At 43.3% G+C, this 18166-nt stretch overlaps 1 pseudogene; it reads right to left on the bottom strand.

The window, feature by feature from the left end:
• The window catches only part of LOC124036970, a 55892-nt pseudogene that overhangs the window by 9678 nt on the left and 28048 nt on the right, over positions 1–18166 (bottom strand).

An 18166-nucleotide genomic window follows, 5' to 3' on the forward strand; every position in this document is an offset into this window, starting at 1 on the left:
AGCAGTCAACTAGCTAGGTAGCCACAGCAGTCAACTAGCTAGGTAGCATCAGCAGTCAACTAGCTAGGTAGCCACAGCAGTCAACTAGCTAGGTAGCCACAGCAGTCAACTAGCTAGGTAGCCACATCAGTCAACTAGCTAGGTAGCCACAGCAGTCAACTAGCTAGGTAGCCTCAGCAGTCAACTAGCTATGTAGCCACAGCAGTCAACTAGCTAGGTAACCACAGCAGTCATCTAGCTAGGTAACCACAGCAGTCATCTAGCTAGGTAACCACAGCAGTCATCTAGCTATGTAACCACAGCAGTCATCTAGCTATGTAACCACAGCAGTCATCTAGCTAGGTAACCACAGCAGTCATCTAGCTAGGTAACCACAGCAGTCATCTAGCTATGTAGGAGGTGGTGGTTTGGGAACTACTGCAATAGAGTATTAAGTTGGCCACGTACCGTCATCGCCGTTGAATGAAGCAGATACCTCTGTGACCTCCTTCTTCGACCTCATGGGATACCAGTTCCCGTCCTCTTTAAACTGGATCTCATCACAGTCCTCACAGCTGTTCAGGATCTCCATGAACAACCTGCAGACACACACACACACACACACACACACACACACACACACACACACACACACACACACACACACACACACACACACACACACACACACACACACACACACACACACACACACACACACACACACACACACACACACACACACACACACACACACGGAGGAGATTAGAAATAGGTGCTACTGTACTGCTATGCATTGGATGATAGAATAAAGACATGTGTTTGGAGTTTTCCCCTGTCAGAGAGACGGAGAGAGACGTAGAGAGACGTAGAGAGACGGAGAGAGATGTAGAGAGACGGAGAGAGATGGAGAGAGACGGAGAGAGATGGAGAGAGACGGAGAGAGATGGAGAGAGACGTAGAGAGATGGAGAGAGATGTAGAGAGACGGAGAGGGATGTAGAGAGATGTAGAGAGACGGAGAGAGATGTAGAGAGATGGAGAGAAAGTGAGAGCGATGTAGAGAGACGGAGAGAGATGGAGAGAGACGGAGAGAGACGGAGAAAGACGGAGAGAGACGGAGAGAGACGGAGAGAGAGACGGAGAGAGATGGAGAGAGACGGAGAGAAAGTCCTTGAAGAATCTGAAATATATATTTGATTTATATATGCCATTTAGCAGACGCTTTTATCCAAAGCGACTTACAGTCATGTGTGCATACAGTCTACGTATGGGTGGTCCCGGGGATCGAACCCACTACCCTGGCGTTACAAGCGCCATGCTCTACCAACTGAGCTACAGTGTTTGACACTTGTTTGGTTACTATATGATTCCACAGGTGATATTTCATAGTTGATGTCTTAACTATTATTTTAGAAAATAAAGGGGGTAAGGGGGTCTTGGGGAAGGGTAAGGGGGAGAGGGGGTAAGGGTAAGGGGGAGAGGGGGTAAGGGTAAGGGGGATAAGGGGGAGATGGGGGGTAAGGGGGAGAGGGGGGAGGGTAAGGGGGAGAGGGGGGAAGGGTAAGGGTAAGGGGAGAGGGGGAAGGGTAAGGGGGAGAGGGTACGGGGAGGGGGGGGAAGGGTAAGCGGGGGCAGCAGCAGAACGAACCCGTCGATGATGAGGTGTTGGTAGGGGGCCTTCTGATCACAGACAGGACACACCCACGTGGGTTTCTTCTCATTCATCTGGATGTAAAGAGTAGCGTCGAAACACTGGAGGTGGGAACACGTCAACGCTCTGCACGGGATCATCAGACGCATCTTCCCCAGCTAGACAGGAAACAGGAAACAGGAAGATGAACATACATCAACATCATAAGGACTGATAACTACATTTTACGGTGATTTTGATGCGTTTCCTCTACTAATTAATTAATTATTATTTCACCCAGGTTGAATGCACTGATTTGACCGTAAATCTGATTAAGAACGTCTGCTAAATTACTAAAACGTAAATGAGGGTACGTACCGGACAGAGGAGAGAGACTCGTAGACTGGTGGTCGCAATCTCACTGTCAGGGTCAGCTGTTAACTTCTCTTTGACTGTAGAGAGAGAGAGAGACAACACAATCTCTGCTGTTAACTTATCTTTGACTGTAGAGAGAGAGACAACACAATCTCTGCTGTTAACTTATCTTTGACTGTAGAGAGAGAGAGAGAGACAACACAATCTCAGCTGTTAACTTCTCTGACTGTAGAGAGAGAGAGAGAGAGAGACAACACAATCTCTGCTGTTAACTTCTCTGACTGTAGAGAGAGAGAGACAACACAATCTCTGCTGTTAACTTCTCTGACTGTAGAGAGAGAGAGAGACAACACAATCTCTGCTGTTAACTTCTCTGACTGTAGAGAGAGAGAGACAACACAATCTCTGCTGTTAACTTCTCTGACTGTAGAGAGAGACAACACAATCTCTGCTGTTAACTTCTCTTTGACTGTAGAAAGAGAGAGAGACAACACAATCTCTGCTGTTAACTTCTCTGACTGTAGAGAGAGAGAGAGAGAGAGACAACACAATCTCTGCTGTTAACTTCTCTGACTGTAGAGAGAGACAACACAATCTCTGCTGTTAACTTCTCTGACTGTAGAGAGAGAGAGAGACAACACAATCTCTGCTGTTAACTTCTCTGACTGTAGAGAGAGAGAGAGACAACACAATCTCTGCTGTTAACTTCTTTGACTGTAGAGAGAGAGAGAGACAACACAATCTCTGCTGTTAACTTCTCTGACTGTAGAGAGAGAGAGAGAGAGACAACACAATCTCTGCTGTTAACTTCTCTGACTGTAGAGAGAGACAACACAATCTCTGCTGTTAACTTCTCTGACTGTAGAGAGAGAGAGAGACAACACAATCTCTGCTGTTAACTTCTCTGACTGTAGAGAGAGAGAGAGAGAGAGACAACACAATCTCTGCTGTTAACTTCTCTGACTGTAGAGAGAGAGAGAGAGACAACACAATCTCTGCTGTTAACTTCTCTTTGACTGTAGAGAGAGAGAGACAACACAATCTCTGCTGTTAACTTCTCTGACTGTAGAGAGAGAGAGAGACAACACAATCTCTGCTGTTAACTTCTCTGACTGTAGAGAGAGAGAGACAACACAATCTCTGCTGTTAACTTCTCTGACTGTAGAGAGAGAGAGACAACACAATCTCTGCTGTTAACTTCTCTGACTGTAGAGAGAGAGAGAGACAACACAATCTCTGCTGTTAACTTCTCTGACTGTAGAGAGAGAGAGAGAGACAACACAATCTCTGCTGTTAACTTCTCTGACTGTAGAGAGAGAGAGAGACAACACAATCTCTGCTGTTAACTTCTTTGACTGTAGAGAGAGAGAGAGAGACAACACAATCTCTGCTGTTAACTTCTCTGACTGTAGAGAGAGAGAGAGACAACACAATCTCTGCTGTTAACTTCTCTGACTGTAGAGAGAGAGAGAGAGAGAGACAACACAATCTCTGCTGTTAACTTCTCTGACTGTAGAGAGAGAGAGACAACACAATCTCTGCTGTTAACTTCTCTGACTGTAGAGAGAGAGAGAGACAACACAATCTCTGCTGTTAACTTCTCTGACTGTAGAGAGAGAGAGACAACACAATCTCTGCTGTTAACTTCTCTGACTGTAGAGAGAGACAACACAATCTCTGCTGTTAACTTCTCTTTGACTGTAGAAAGAGAGAGAGACAACACAATCTCTGCTGTTAACTTCTCTGACTGTAGAGAGAGAGAGAGAGAGAGAGACAACACAATCTCTGCTGTTAACTTCTCTGACTGTAGAGAGAGACAACACAATCTCTGCTGTTAACTTCTCTGACTGTAGAGAGAGAGAGACAACACAATCTCTGCTGTTAACTTCTCTGACTGTAGAGAGAGAGAGACAACACAATCTCTGCTGTTAACTTCTCTGACTGTAGAGAGAGAGAGAGACAACACAATCTCTGCTGTTAACTTCTCTGACTGTAGAGAGAGAGAGAGAGACAACACAATCTCTGCTGTTAACTTCTCTGACTGTAGAGAGAGACAACACAATCTCTGCTGTTAACTTCTCTGACTGTAGAGAGAGAGAGAGACAACACAATCTCTGCTGTTAACTTCTCTGACTGTAGAGAGAGAGAGAGAGACAACACAATCTCTGCTGTTAACTTCTCTGACTGTAGAGAGAGAGAGAGACAACACAATCTCTGCTGTTAACTTCTCTTTGACTGTAGAGAGAGAGAGACAACACAATCTCTGCTGTTAACTTCTCTGACTGTAGAGAGAGAGAGACAACACAATCTCTGCTGTTAACTTCTCTGACTGTAGAGAGAGAGAGACAACACAATCTCTGCTGTTAACTTCTCTGACTGTAGAGAGAGAGAGACAACACAATCTCTGCTGTTAACTTCTCTGACTGTAGAGAGAGAGAGAGACAACACAATCTCTGCTGTTAACTTCTCTGACTGTAGAGAGAGAGAGACAACACAATCTCTGCTGTTAACTTCTCTGACTGTAGAGAGAGAGAGAGACAACACAATCTCTGCTGTTAACTTCTCTGACTGTAGAGAGAGAGAGAGACAACACAATCTCTGCTGTTAACTTCTTTGACTGTAGAGAGAGAGAGACAACACAATCTCTGCTGTTAACTTCTTTGACTGTAGAGAGAGAGAGAGACAACACAATCTCTGCTGTTAACTTCTCTTTTATCTTGTGTCCTTTACCATTTGTAAATTGTTAAAACACTGTGTATATATATATGACATTTGTAATGTCTTTATTGTTTTGAAACTTCTGTATGTGTGATGTTTACTGTTCATTTTTATTGTTTATTTCACTTTATATATTCACTTTATATATTATCTACCTCACTTGCTTTGGCAATGTTAACACATGTTTCCCATGCCAATAAAGCCCTTGAATTGAATTGACAAAACAATCTCTGCTGTTAACTTCTCTGACTGTAGAGAGAGACAACACAATCTCTGCTGTTAACTTCTCTGACTGTGGAGAGAGAGAGAGAGACAACACAATCTCTGCTGTTAACTTCTCTGACTGTGGAGAGAGACAACACAGAACATAATGAGCTGGATGACACCAATAAAGATCACGTTCCCAATCCCCCAGCTTGATGCCTTAAGAGTCAGCTCCTATGGTCCATTAGGGTCTTGGGTTCACAGTACCAACAGATCTGGGACGAGGCCTGGCAGCACCATCTAATATCAGAGAGCCACCTACTGAGAGCTCTGGAGTGGTCTGGGTTGCGGATGCCTTTGGCTCGTAGTCTCTGTAGCAGGGTTGTGGATGTCTGCTGTCTCGCCAGGTAGACTGCCATGGAGAAACTCTGAGAGAGGAGGCAGGACAACAGGGACGGAGGTTATCACAATGAACCACCATGACACAAAACAATGGAACCGAATAGAATAACATTCTCCATGCTCTGTGGGCTTCACAGCAGCAACCACATAGTATACAAACACTGGTCTTTATCTTTATGCCACAGCTTTATCCAACAGTCTTTGCTAACATCTATTTCAGTAGTTTGTCAGCCAGCCAGCCTGCCTTAGGGTTGCAAAATACTGGTCATGTTCCCAAATTTCCCAGGTTTCCAGAAATCCTGGTTGGTGGATTCTGGATTTCTTGCTTATTCCTATCTGATCCCGGGAATCTTCCAATCGGGATTCTAAATAACTCTGCGGTCCATGACATCACAATAGATTCCTTACCCTGCCTAACTCTGCGGTCCATGACATCACAATAGATTCCTTACCCTGCCTAACTCTGCAGTCCATGACATCACGATAGATTCCTTACCCTGCCTAACTCTGCGGTCCATGACATCACAATAGATTCCTTACCCTGCCTAACTCTGCGGTCCATGACATCACGATAGATTCCTTACCGTGCCTAACTCTGCGGTCCATGACATCACAATAGATTCCTTACCCTGCCTAACTCTGCAGTCCATGACATCACGATAGATTCCTTACCGTGCCTAACTCTGCAGTCCATGACATCACGATAGATTCCTTACCCTGCCTAACTCTGCAGTCCATGACATCACAATAGATTCCTTACCCTGCCTAACTCTGCAGTCCATGACATCACAATAGATTCCTTACCCTGCCTAACTCTGCGGTCCATGACATCACAATAGATTCCTTACCATGCCTAACTCTGCGGTCCATGACATCACAATAGATTCCTTACCCTGCCTAACTCTGCGGTCCATGACATCACAATAGATTCCTTACCCTGCCTAACTCTGCGGTCCATGACATCACAATAGATTCATTACCCTGCCTAACTCTGCAGTCCATGACATCACAATAGATTCCTTACCCTGCCTAACTCTGCAGTCCATGACATCACAATAGATTCCTTACCCTGCCTATCTCTGAGGTCCATGACATCACAATAGATTCCTTACCCTGCCTATCTCTGAGGTCCACGACACCACGATAGTGTTGGGCACTGTGGTGGACAGTCTGACCAGTGACGTGATGTTGATGGGGCGACTCGGCCGTTTGGGTTCCACTCCGTTTTTGGTTGGAGGAAGGTAGCTCTGAGGAAGAGGTGAGACAACAGGGTCAATGTCAAGTTGGGAAGAGCAGGACGCTAGGCTAACAAATCCAAAAAATGGTGGGTTCAAGTCCCACAGGGATAACATACACTGAACACAAACACAACTGAGTTAAAGTTCATATGAGGAAATCAGTCAACTGAGAAATGGATTAGGCCCTAATCTATGGATTTCACATGACTGGGAATACAGATATCCATCTGTTGGTCACAGATACCTTTAAGACTAAAAGGTAGGGGTGTGGATCAGAAAACCAGTCAGTATCTGGTGTGGATCAGAAAACCAGTCAGTATCTGGTGTGGATCAGAAAACCAGTCAGTATCTGGTGTGGATCAGAAAACCAGTCAGTATCTGGTGTGGATCAGAGAACCAGTCAGTATCTGGTGTGGATCAGAGAACCAGTCAGTATCTGGTGTGGATCAGAAAACCAGTCAGTATCTGGTGTGGATCAGAAAACCAGTCAGTATCTGGTGTGGATCATAGAACCAGTCAGTATCTGGTGTGGATCAGAAAACCAGTCAGTATCTGGTGTGGATCATAGAACCAGTCAGTATCTGGTGTGACCACCATTTGCCTTATGCAGCACCACACATCTCCTTCACATAGAGTTGATCAGGCTGCTGATTGTGGCCTGTGGAATGTTGTCCCACTCCTCTTCAACTGCTGTGTGAAGTTGCTGGATATTGGCGGGAATTGGAACACGCTGTCCTGCACGTAGATCCAGAGCATCCCAAACATGCTCTATGGGTGACATGTCTGGTATGGAGGAATTGGAACACGCTGTCCAACATGTCGATCCAGAGCATCCCAACCATGCTCAATGGGTGACGTGTCTGGTGACTATGGAGGAATTGGAACACGCGGTCCTGCACGTAGATCCAGAGCATCCCCAACATGCTCAATGGGTGACATGTGTGGTGAGTATGGAGGAATTGGAACACGCTGTCCAACATGTCGATCCAGAGCATCCCCAACATGCTCAATGGGTGACATGTCAGGTGAGTATGGAGGAACTGGAACATGCTGTCCAACATGTAGATCCAGAGCATCCCCAACATGCTCAATGGGTGACATGTCTGGTGAGTATGGAGGAATTGTTACACGCTGTCCAACATGTCGATCCAGAGCATCCCAAACATGCTCAATGGGTGACATGTATGGTGAGTATGGTGGAACTGGATCACGCTGTCCAACATGTCGATCCACAGCAACCCAAACATGCTCAATGGGTGACGTGTCTGGTGAGTATGGAGGAACTGGAACACGCTGTCCTGCACGTAGATCCAGAGCATCCCCAACATGCTCAATGGGTGACATGTCAGGTGAGTATGGAGGAACTAGAACACGCTGTCCTGCACGTAGATCCAGAGCATCCCAAACATGCTCAATGGGTGACATGTCTGGTGACTATGGAGGAACTGGAACACGCTGTCCTGCATGTAGATCCAGAGCATCCCAAACATGCTCAATGGGTGACATGTCTGGTGAACAGCTTCAGTTTCCATGAATTGTGTACAGATCCTTGTGACATGGGGCCGTACATTATCATGCTGAAACATGAGGTGATGGCGGCGGATGAACGACACGACAATGGTCCTCAGGATCTCGTCACGGTATCTCTGAGCATTCAAATTGCAAATCGATAAAAATGCATTTGTGTTCATTGTCCGTAGCTTATACCTGCCCATACTATAACCCCACCGTCACCATGGGGCACTCTGTTCACAACGTTGACATCAGCAAACCGCTCGACCACACAACGCCATACACGCTGTCTACCATCTGCCCGGTACACGTGATACCGGGTTTCATCCGTGAAGAGCATACATCTCTAGCGTGGCCAGAGGCCATCGAAGGTGAGCATTTGCCCACGGAAATCGGTTACGACGTCGAACTGCAATCAGGTCAAGACGACGGACACACAGATGAGCAGTTTCTGCCGCAATTATTTTGGTTGTGCAAACCCAGTTACATCGGCTGTATGAGTGACTGGTCTTAAGACGATGTGGAGATCCTGGGTTGGCGTGGTTACACGTGGTCTGCGGTTGTGAGGCCCGGCTAAACGTACTGCCAAATTCTCTAAAATGATGGAGGCGGCTCACGGTAGAGAAATTAAACATTACATTCTCTGGCGACTGCTCTGGTGGACATTCCTGCAGTCAACAAGCCAAATGTGTTGTGTGACAAAGCTGCACATTTTAGAATGGCCTTTTATTGTCCCCAGCACAAGGTGCACCTGTGTAATGATGATGGTGTATTAATCAACTTCTTGATATGCCACACCTGTCAGGTGGATGGATTATATTGGCAAAGGGAGAAATGCTCACTAACAGGGATTTGAAAGAAATACGATTTTTTTTGTGCGTATGGAACATTTATGGGATCTTTTATTTCAGCTCATGAAACGTGGGACCAACACGTGTCATGTTGAGTCTATATTTTTTGCTGTGTGTGCTAAAAGGTATTACTGTCAAGCACTTTGGATAAAAGTGTCATTACTTGAGCATTACTTAATGCAGTGTTTCCCAATCCTGGTCCCGGGGAACGAAAGGAGTGCAAACTCACACATTTGATTCAATGAAAGGCTTGATGAGGAGCTGATGAGTGCAATAATGTGTTTTAGTACGAGGGCAAATACACACCATGTAGGACCAGGATAATGTTTTAGTACCAGAGCAAAGATACACCATGTAGGACCAGGATAATGTTTTAGAACCAGAGCAAAGATACACCATGTAGGACCAGGATAATGTTTTAGAACCAGAGCAAAGATACACCATGTAGGACCAGGATAATGTTTTAGTACTAGAGCACCATGTAGGACCAGGATAATGTTTTAGTACTAGAGCACCATGTAGGACCAGGATAATGTTTTAGGTCTAGAGCAAAGACACACCATGTAGGACCAGGATAATGTTTTAGTACTAGAGCAAAGATACACCATGTAGGACCAGGATAATGTTTTAGTACCAGAGCAACGACACACCATGTAGGACCAGGATAATGTTTTAGTACCAGAGCAAAGATACACCGTGTAGGACCAGGATAATGTTTTAGTACCAGAGCAACGACACACCATGTAGGACCAGGATAATGTTTTAGTACCAGAGCAACGACACACCATGTAGGACCAGGATAATGTTTTAGTACTAGACCACCTTGTAGGACCAGGATAATGTTTTAGTACTAGAGAAAAGATACACCATGTAGGACCAGGATAATGTTTTAGTACTAGAGCAACGACACACCATGTAGGACCAGGATAATGTTTTAGTACTAGAGCACCATGTAGGACCAGGATAATGTTTTAGTACTAGAGCACCATGTAGGACCAGGATAATGTTTTAATACTAGAGCACCATGTAGGACCAGGATAATGTTTTAGTACTAGACCACCATGTAGGACTAGGATAATGTTTTAGTACTAGAGCAAAGACACACCATGTAGGACCAGGATAATGTTTTAGTACTAGACCACCATGTAGGACCAGGATAATGTTTTAGTACTAGAGCAAAGACACACCATGTAGGACCAGGATAATGTTTTAGTACTAGAGCACCATGTAGGACCAGGATAATGTTTTAGGTCTAGAGCAAAGACACACCATGTAGGACCAGGATGTTTTAGTACTAGAGCACCATGTAGGACCAGGATAATGTTTTAGTACTAGAGCAAAGACACACCATGTAGGACCAGGATAATGTTTTAGTACTAGAGCACCATGTAGGACCAGGATAATGTTTTAGGTCTAGAGCAAAGACACACCAAGTAGGACCAGGATGTTTTAGTACTAGAGCACCATGTAGGACCAGGATAATGTTTTAGTACTAGAGCAAAGACACACCATGTAGGACCAGGATAATGTTTTAGTACTAGAGCACCATGTAGGACCAGGATAATGTTTTAGTACCAGAGCAACGACACACCATGTAGGACCAGGATAATGTTTTAGTACCAGAGCAAAGATACACCGTGTAGGACCAGGATAATGTTTTAGTACCAGAGCAACGACACACCATGTAGGACCAGGATAATGTTTTAGTACCAGAGCAACGACACACCATGTAGGACCAGGATAATGTTTTAGTACTAGACCACCTTGTAGGACCAGGATAATGTTTTAGTACTAGAGAAAAGATACACCATGTAGGACCAGGATAATGTTTTAGTACTAGAGCAACGACACACCATGTAGGACCAGGATAATGTTTTAGTACTAGAGCACCATGTAGGACCAGGATAATGTTTTAATACTAGAGCACCATGTAGGACCAGGATAATGTTTTAGTACTAGACCACCATGTAGGACTAGGATAATGTTTTAGTACTAGAGCAAAGACACACCATGTAGGACCAGGATAATGTTTTAGTACTAGACCACCATGTAGGACCAGGATAATGTTTTAGTACTAGAGCAACGACACACCATGTAGGACCAGGATAATGTTTTAGTACTAGAGCACCATGTAGGACCAGGATAATGTTTTAGTACTAGAGCACCATGTAGGACCAGGATAATGTTTTAATACTAGAGCACCATGTAGGACCAGGATAATGTTTTAGTACTAGACCACCATGTAGGACCAGGATAATGTTTTAGGTCTAGAGCAAAGACACACCATGTAGGACCAGGATAATGTTTTAGTACTAGACCACCATGTAGGACCAGGATAATGTTTTAGTACTAGAGCAAAGACACACCATGTAGGACCAGGATAATGTTTTAGTACAGAGCACCATGTAGGACCAGGATAATGTTTTAGTACCAGAGCAAAGATACACCATGTAGGACCAGGATAATGTTTTAGTACAGAGCACCATGTAGGACCAGGATAATGTTTAATACTAGAGCATATATGATCATTCATGTTCTGAATCGTTCCATGAGGTGTTTCTCTAACATATTGTATGTATTGTGCCTTAGTGTGACATATTGTTTTCTCTACCTTCTTTGTGCTGTTGTCTGTGCCCAGTAATGTTTGTACCATGTTTTGTTCTGCTACCATGTTGTTGTCATGTTGTGTTGCTACCATGTTGTTGTCATGTTGTGTTGCTACCATGTTGTTGTCATGTGTTGCTGTTGTCAAGTTGTGTTGCTGCCATGCTGTTGTCATGTGTTGTTGTTGTCATGTTGTGTTGCTACCATGTTGTTGTCATGTGTTGCTGTTGTCAAGTTGTGTTGCTGCCATGCTGTTGTCATGTGTTGTTGTTGTCATGTTGTGTTGCTACCATGTTGTTGTCATGTTGTGTTGCTACCATGTTGTTGTCATGTGTTGCTACTATGTTGTTGTCATGTTGTCTTGCTACCATTTTGTGCTGCTACCATGTTGTTGTCATGTTGTGTTGCTACCATGTTGTTGTCATGTTGTGTTGCTACCATGTTGTTGTCATGTGTTGCTGTTGTCAAGTTGTGTTGCTGCCATGCTGTTGTCATGTGTTGTTGTTGTCATGTTGTGTTGCTACCATGTTGTTGTCATGTGTTGCTGTTGTCAAGTTGTGTTGCTGCCATGCTGTTGTCATGTGTTGTTGTTGTCATGTTGTGTTGCTACCATGTTGTTGTCATGTTGTGTTGCTACCATGTTGTTGTCATGTGTTGCTGTTGTCAAGTTGTGTTGCTACCATGCTGTCGTCATGTTGTGTTGTTGTCTTAGATCTCTCTTTATGTTCTGTACAGCATTTTGAGATATCAGCTGATGTACGAAGGGCTTTATAAATACATTTGATTTGAACTAACATTAAATTGGCAGCCTGTAGTGTTTGCTGCAGTGCTGTAATACAGTTTCTGTACAGCACTTTGAGATATCAGCTGATGTACGAAGGGCTATATAAATACATTTGATTTGAACTAACATTAAATTGGCAGCCTGTAGTGTTTGCTGCAGTGCTGTAATACAGTTTCTGTACAGCACTTTGAGATATCAGCTGATGTACGAAGGGCTTTATAAATACATTTGATTTGAACTAACATTAAATTGGCAGCCTGTAGTGTTTGCTGCAGTGCTGTAATACAGTTTCTGTACAGCACTTTGAGATATCAGCTGATGTACGAAGGGCTTTATAAATACATTTGATTTGAACTAACATTAAATTGGCAGCCTGTAGTGTTTGCTGCAGTGCTGTAATACAGTTTCTGTACAGCACTTTGAGATATCAGCTGATGTACGAAGGGCTTTATAAATACATTTGATTTGAACTAACATTAAATTGGCAGCCTGTAGTGTTTGCTGCAGTGCTGTAATACAGTTTCTGTACAGCACTTTGAGATATCAGCTGATGTACGAAGGGCTATATAAATACATTTGATTTGAACTAACATTAAATTGGCAGCCTGTAGTGTTTGCTGCAGTGCTGTAATACAGTTTCTGTACAGCACTTTGAGATATCAGCTGATGTACGAAGGGCTTTATAAATACATTTGATTTGAACTAACATTAAATTGGCAGCCTGTAGTGTTTGCTGCAGTGCTGTAATACAGTTTCTGTACAGCACTTTGAGATATCAGCTGATGTACGAAGGGCTTTATAAATACATTTGATTTGAACTAACATTAAATTGGCAGCCTGTAGTGTTTGCTGCAGTGCTGTAATACAGTTTCTGTACAGCACTTTGAGATATCAGCTGATGTACGAAGGGCTTTATAAATACATTTGATTTGAACTAACATTAAATTGGCAGCCTGTAGTGTTTGCTGCAGTGCTGTAATACAGTTTCTGTACAGCACTTTGAGATATCAGCTGATGTACGAAGGGCTTTATAAATACATTTGATTTGAACTAACATTAAATTGGCAGCCTGTAGTGTTTGCTGCAGTGCTGTAATACAGTTTCTGTACAGCACTTTGAGATATCAGCTGATGTACGAAGGGCTTTATAAATACATTTGATTTGAAATTACTCAGTAATCTTGGCCATCCGAAAGGGGTCAAATGCTTCGAACGGATAATGATAGAGACATGAAGTTTTGCCCACAGCTTTTCTTAGAGAATTATGTACATAATTAACATATTAATTGGTGAAAACATGTGTTTTTGATTGGCCACCGTAGAAAAGGTTAGTCGGCTGTCAGACAGACTCACCGGGAGGTTGCAGGGTTTGCTGTTGACTTTCACACACAGGTTGGACGGGAAATGGTCTTCCTGGGCACAGCTCGTCTCTGACAAACAAAACCTGGGACCACGGATCAATAACAGAGATTAATAACATCGATAGGATACCACAGAGATTAATCAAATCGATAGGATACCACAGAGATTAATCAAATCGATAGGATACCACAGAGATTAATCAAATCGATAGGAATACCACAGAGATTAATCAAATCAATAGGATACCACAGAGATTAATCAAATCGATAGGAATACCACAGAGATTAATAAAATCGATAGGAATACCACAGAGATTAATAAAATCAATAGGATACCACAGAGATTAATCAAATCGATAGGAATACCACAGAGATTAATAAAATCGATAGGAATACCACAGAGATTAATAAAATCGATAGGATACCACAGAGATTAATCAAATCGATAGGAATACCACAGAGATTAATCAAATCGATAGGAATACCACAGAGATTAATCAACTCGATAGGATACCACAGAGATTAATAACCAATTCAAAAATCACAGACACATCAATGAACAACTGACAGGCAGTCATATAGGCAGAGTGATCCCCAAAAAAGACCATAACAAAATACATTCTGTCTTTGGGAGATGATATATATACACAAAAAAATATCTACACACAATACCCCATAACGACAAAGTGAAAACATGCTTCTTTTTTTTGCAAATGAAATACAGAAATCTAATTTACATCTAACACCATACACCCCTCAGTCAATACTTTGTAGAAGCATCTTTGTCAGCGATTACAGCTGTGAGTCTTTCTGGGTAAGTCTCTAAGAGCGATTACAGCTGTGAGTCTTTCTGGGTGAGTCTCTAAGAGCTGTGAGTCTTTCTGGGTAAGTCTCTAAAAGCGATTACAGCTGTGAGTCTTTCTGGGTAAGTCTCTAAGAGTGATTACAGCTGTGAGTCTTTCTGGGTAAGTCTCTAAGAGCGATTACAGCTGTGAGTCTTTCTGGGTAAGTCTCTAAGAGCTGTGAGTCTTTCTGGGTAAGTCTAAGAGCGATTACAGCTGTGAGTCTTTCTGGGTGAGTCTCTAAGAGCTGCGAGTCTTTCTGGGTAAGTCTCTAAAAGCGATTACAGCTGTGAGTCTTTCTGGGTAAGTCTCTAAGAGGGATTACAGCTGTGAGTCTGTTGGGTAAGTCTCTAAGAGCTGTGAGTCTTTCTGGGTAAGTCTCTAAGAGCGATTACAGCTGTGAGTCTTTCTGGGTAAGTCTCTAAGAGCTGTGAGTCTTTCTGGGTAAGTCTCTAAGAGCGATTACAGCTGTGAGTCTTTCTGGGTGAGTCTCTAAGAGCTGCGAGTCTTTCTGGGTAAGTCTCTAAAAGCGATTACAGCTGTGAGTCTTTCTGGGTAAGTCTCTAAGAGGGATTACAGCTGTGAGTATGTTGGGTAAGTCTCTAAGAGCTGTGAGTCTTTCTGGGTAAGTCTCTAAGAGCGATTACAGCTGTGAGTCTTTCTGGGTGAGTCTCTAAGAGCTGTGAGTCTTTCTGGGTAAGTCTCTAAAAGCGATTACAGCTGTGAGTCTTTCTGGGTAAGTCTCTAAGAGCTGTGAGTCTTTCTGGGTAAGTCTCTAAGAGCGATTACAGCTGTGAGTCTTTCTGGGTGAGTCTCTAAGAGCTGCGAGTCTTTCTGGGTAAGTCTCTAAAAGCGATTACAGCTGTGAGTCTTTCTGGGTAAGTCTCTAAGAGGGATTACAGCTGTGAGTCTGTTGGGTAAGTCTCTAAGAGCTGTGAGTCTTTCTGGGTAAGTCTCTAAGAGCGATTACAGCTGTGAGTCTTTCTGGGTAAGTCTCTAAGAGCTGTGAGTCTTTCTGGGTAAGTCTCTAAGAGCGATTACAGCTGTGAGTCTTTCTGGGTGAGTCTCTAAGAGCTGCGAGTCTTTCTGGGTAAGTCTCTAAAAGCGATTACAGCTGTGAGTCTTTCTGGGTAAGTCTCTAAGAGGGATTACAGCTGTGAGTCTGTTGGGTAAGTCTCTAAGAGCTGTGAGTCTTTCTGGGTAAGTCTCTAAGAGCGATTACAGCTGTGAGTCTTTCTGGGTAAGTCTCTAAGAGCTGCGAGTCTTTCTGGGTAAGTCTCTAAGAGCGATTACAGCTGTGAGTCTTTCTGGGTGAGTCTCTAAGAGCTGCGAGTCTTTCTGGGTAAGTCTCTAAGAGCGATTACAGCTGTGAGTCTTTCTGGGTGAGTCTCTAAGAGCTGCGAGTCTTTCTGGGTAAGTCTCTAAAAGCGATTCCAGCTGTGAGTCTTTCTGGGTAAGTCTCTAAGAGTGATTACAGCTGTGAGTCTTTCTGGGTAAGTCTCTAAGAGTGATTACAGCTGTGAGTCTGTTGGGTAAGTCTCTAAGGGCTGTGAGTCTTTCTGGGTAAGTCTCTAAGAGCGATTACAGCTGTGAGTCTTTCTGGGTAAGTCTCTAAGAGCTGTGAGTCTTTCTGGGTAAGTCTCTAAGAGCGATTACAGCTGTGAGTCTTTCTGGGTGAGTCTCTAAGAGCTGCGAGTCTTTCTGGGTAAGTCTCTAAGAGCGATTACAGCTGTGAGTCTTTCTGGGTAAGTCTCTAAGAGCGATTACAGCTGTGAGTCTTTCTGGGTGAGTCTCTAAGAGCTGCGAGTCTTTCTGGGTAAGTCTCTAAGAGCGATTACAGCTGTGAGTCTTTCTGGGTAAGTCTCTAAGAGCGATTACAGCTGTGAGTCTTTCTGGGTGAGTCTCTAAGAGCTGCGAGTCTTTCTGGGTAAGTCTCTAAGAGCGATTACAGCTGTGAGTCTTTCTGTGTGAGTCTCTAAGAGCTGCGAGTCTTTCTGGGTAAGTCTCTAAGAGCGATTACAATTGTGAGTCTTTCTGGGTGAGTCTCTAAGAGTTGCGAGTCTTTCTGGGTAAGTCTCTAAGAGCGATTACAGCTGTGAGTCTTTCTGGGTAAGTCTCTAAGAGCGATTACAGCTGTGAGTCTTTCTGGGTAAGTCTCTAAGAGCGATTACAGCTGTGAGTCTTTCTGGGTAAGTCTCTAAGAGCGATTACAGCTGTGAGTCTTTCTGGGTGAGTCTCTAAGAGCTGCGAGTCTTTCTGGGTAAGTCTCTAAGAGCGATTACAGCTGTGAGTCTTTCTGGGTGAGTCTCTAAGAGCTGCGAGTCTTTCTGGGTAAGTCTCTAAGAGCAATTACAGCTGTGAGTCTTTCTGGGTAGGTCTCTAAGAGTGATTACAGCTGTGGGTCTTTCTGGGTGAGTCTCTAAGAGTTGCGAGTCTTTCTGGGTAAGTCTCTAAGAGCGATTACAGCTGTGAGTCTTTCTGGGTAAGTCTCTAAGAGCGATTACAGCTGTGAGTCTTTCTGGGTGAGTCTCTAAGAGTTGCGAGTCTTTCTGGGTAAGTCTCTAAGAGCTTTATACACCTGGATTGTGCAACATTTTGTCCATTATTCTTTAACAAAATCTTCAAGCTCTTTCAAATTGGTTGTTGATCATTGCAAGACAACCATTTTCAGGTCTTAGATTTTCAAGTAGATTTAAGTCAGAACTGTAACTTGGTTACTCAGAAACATTCTCTGTCTTCTTGGTAAGCAGCTCCAGTATAGATTTGGCCTTGTGTTTTAGGTTGTTGTCCTGCTGAAAGGTGAATCCCAGAGTCTGCTGGAAAGCAGACTGAAGCAGGGTTTCCTCTAGGATTTTGCCTGTGTTTATCTCCAGTCCATTTACTTTTTATCCTGAAAAACTCCCCCGTCCTTAATTACAAGCATACCCTTAACATGATGCAACCACCACTATGCTTGAAAATATGGCGAGTGGTACTCAGTAATGTGTTGTATTGGACTTGACGCCAAACATAACACTTTGTATTCAGGACATAAAGTTAATTGCAGTATTACTTTAGTGCCTTCTTGCAAACAGGATGCTTTTGAAAAAATATATTCTGTACAGGCTTCCTTCTTTTCACTCTGTCATTTAGGTTAGTATTGTGGAGTGACTACAATGTTGCTGATCCATCCTCAGTTTTCTCCTTTCACAGCCATTCAAATCTGTAACGGTTTTAAAGTCACCATTGGCATCATGATGAATTCCCTGTGAGGTTTCCTTCCTCTCCGGCAACTGAGTTAGGAAGGACACCTGTATCTTTGTGGGTGACAGGGTCTATTGATACACTATCCAAACTGTAATTAATAACTTCACCATTCTCAAAGTTATATTCAAATGCCTGTAAGGTGTTCTTTGCAAGGCATTGGAAAACCTCCCTGGTCTGTGGTTGAATCTGTGTTTGTTCAACTGAGGGACCTTACAGATAGTTGTGTTCATTTAAAATGCATGCAACTTATGTGACTTGTTAAGCAAATGTTTACTACCGAACTTATTTAGGCTTGATATAACAAAGGGGTTGAATAATTATAGGCTCAATATATTTAATCTTTTACATGTTTAAAAAAAAATCATTTGTAAAAGTTTTTAAAAACATAATTCCACTTTGACATTATGGGTTATTGTGTG

This window comes from Oncorhynchus gorbuscha, linkage group LG06 (assembly GCF_021184085.1).
Source record: "Oncorhynchus gorbuscha isolate QuinsamMale2020 ecotype Even-year linkage group LG06, OgorEven_v1.0, whole genome shotgun sequence".
In the NCBI taxonomy this organism is placed as follows: Eukaryota; Metazoa; Chordata; class Actinopteri; order Salmoniformes; family Salmonidae; genus Oncorhynchus; species Oncorhynchus gorbuscha.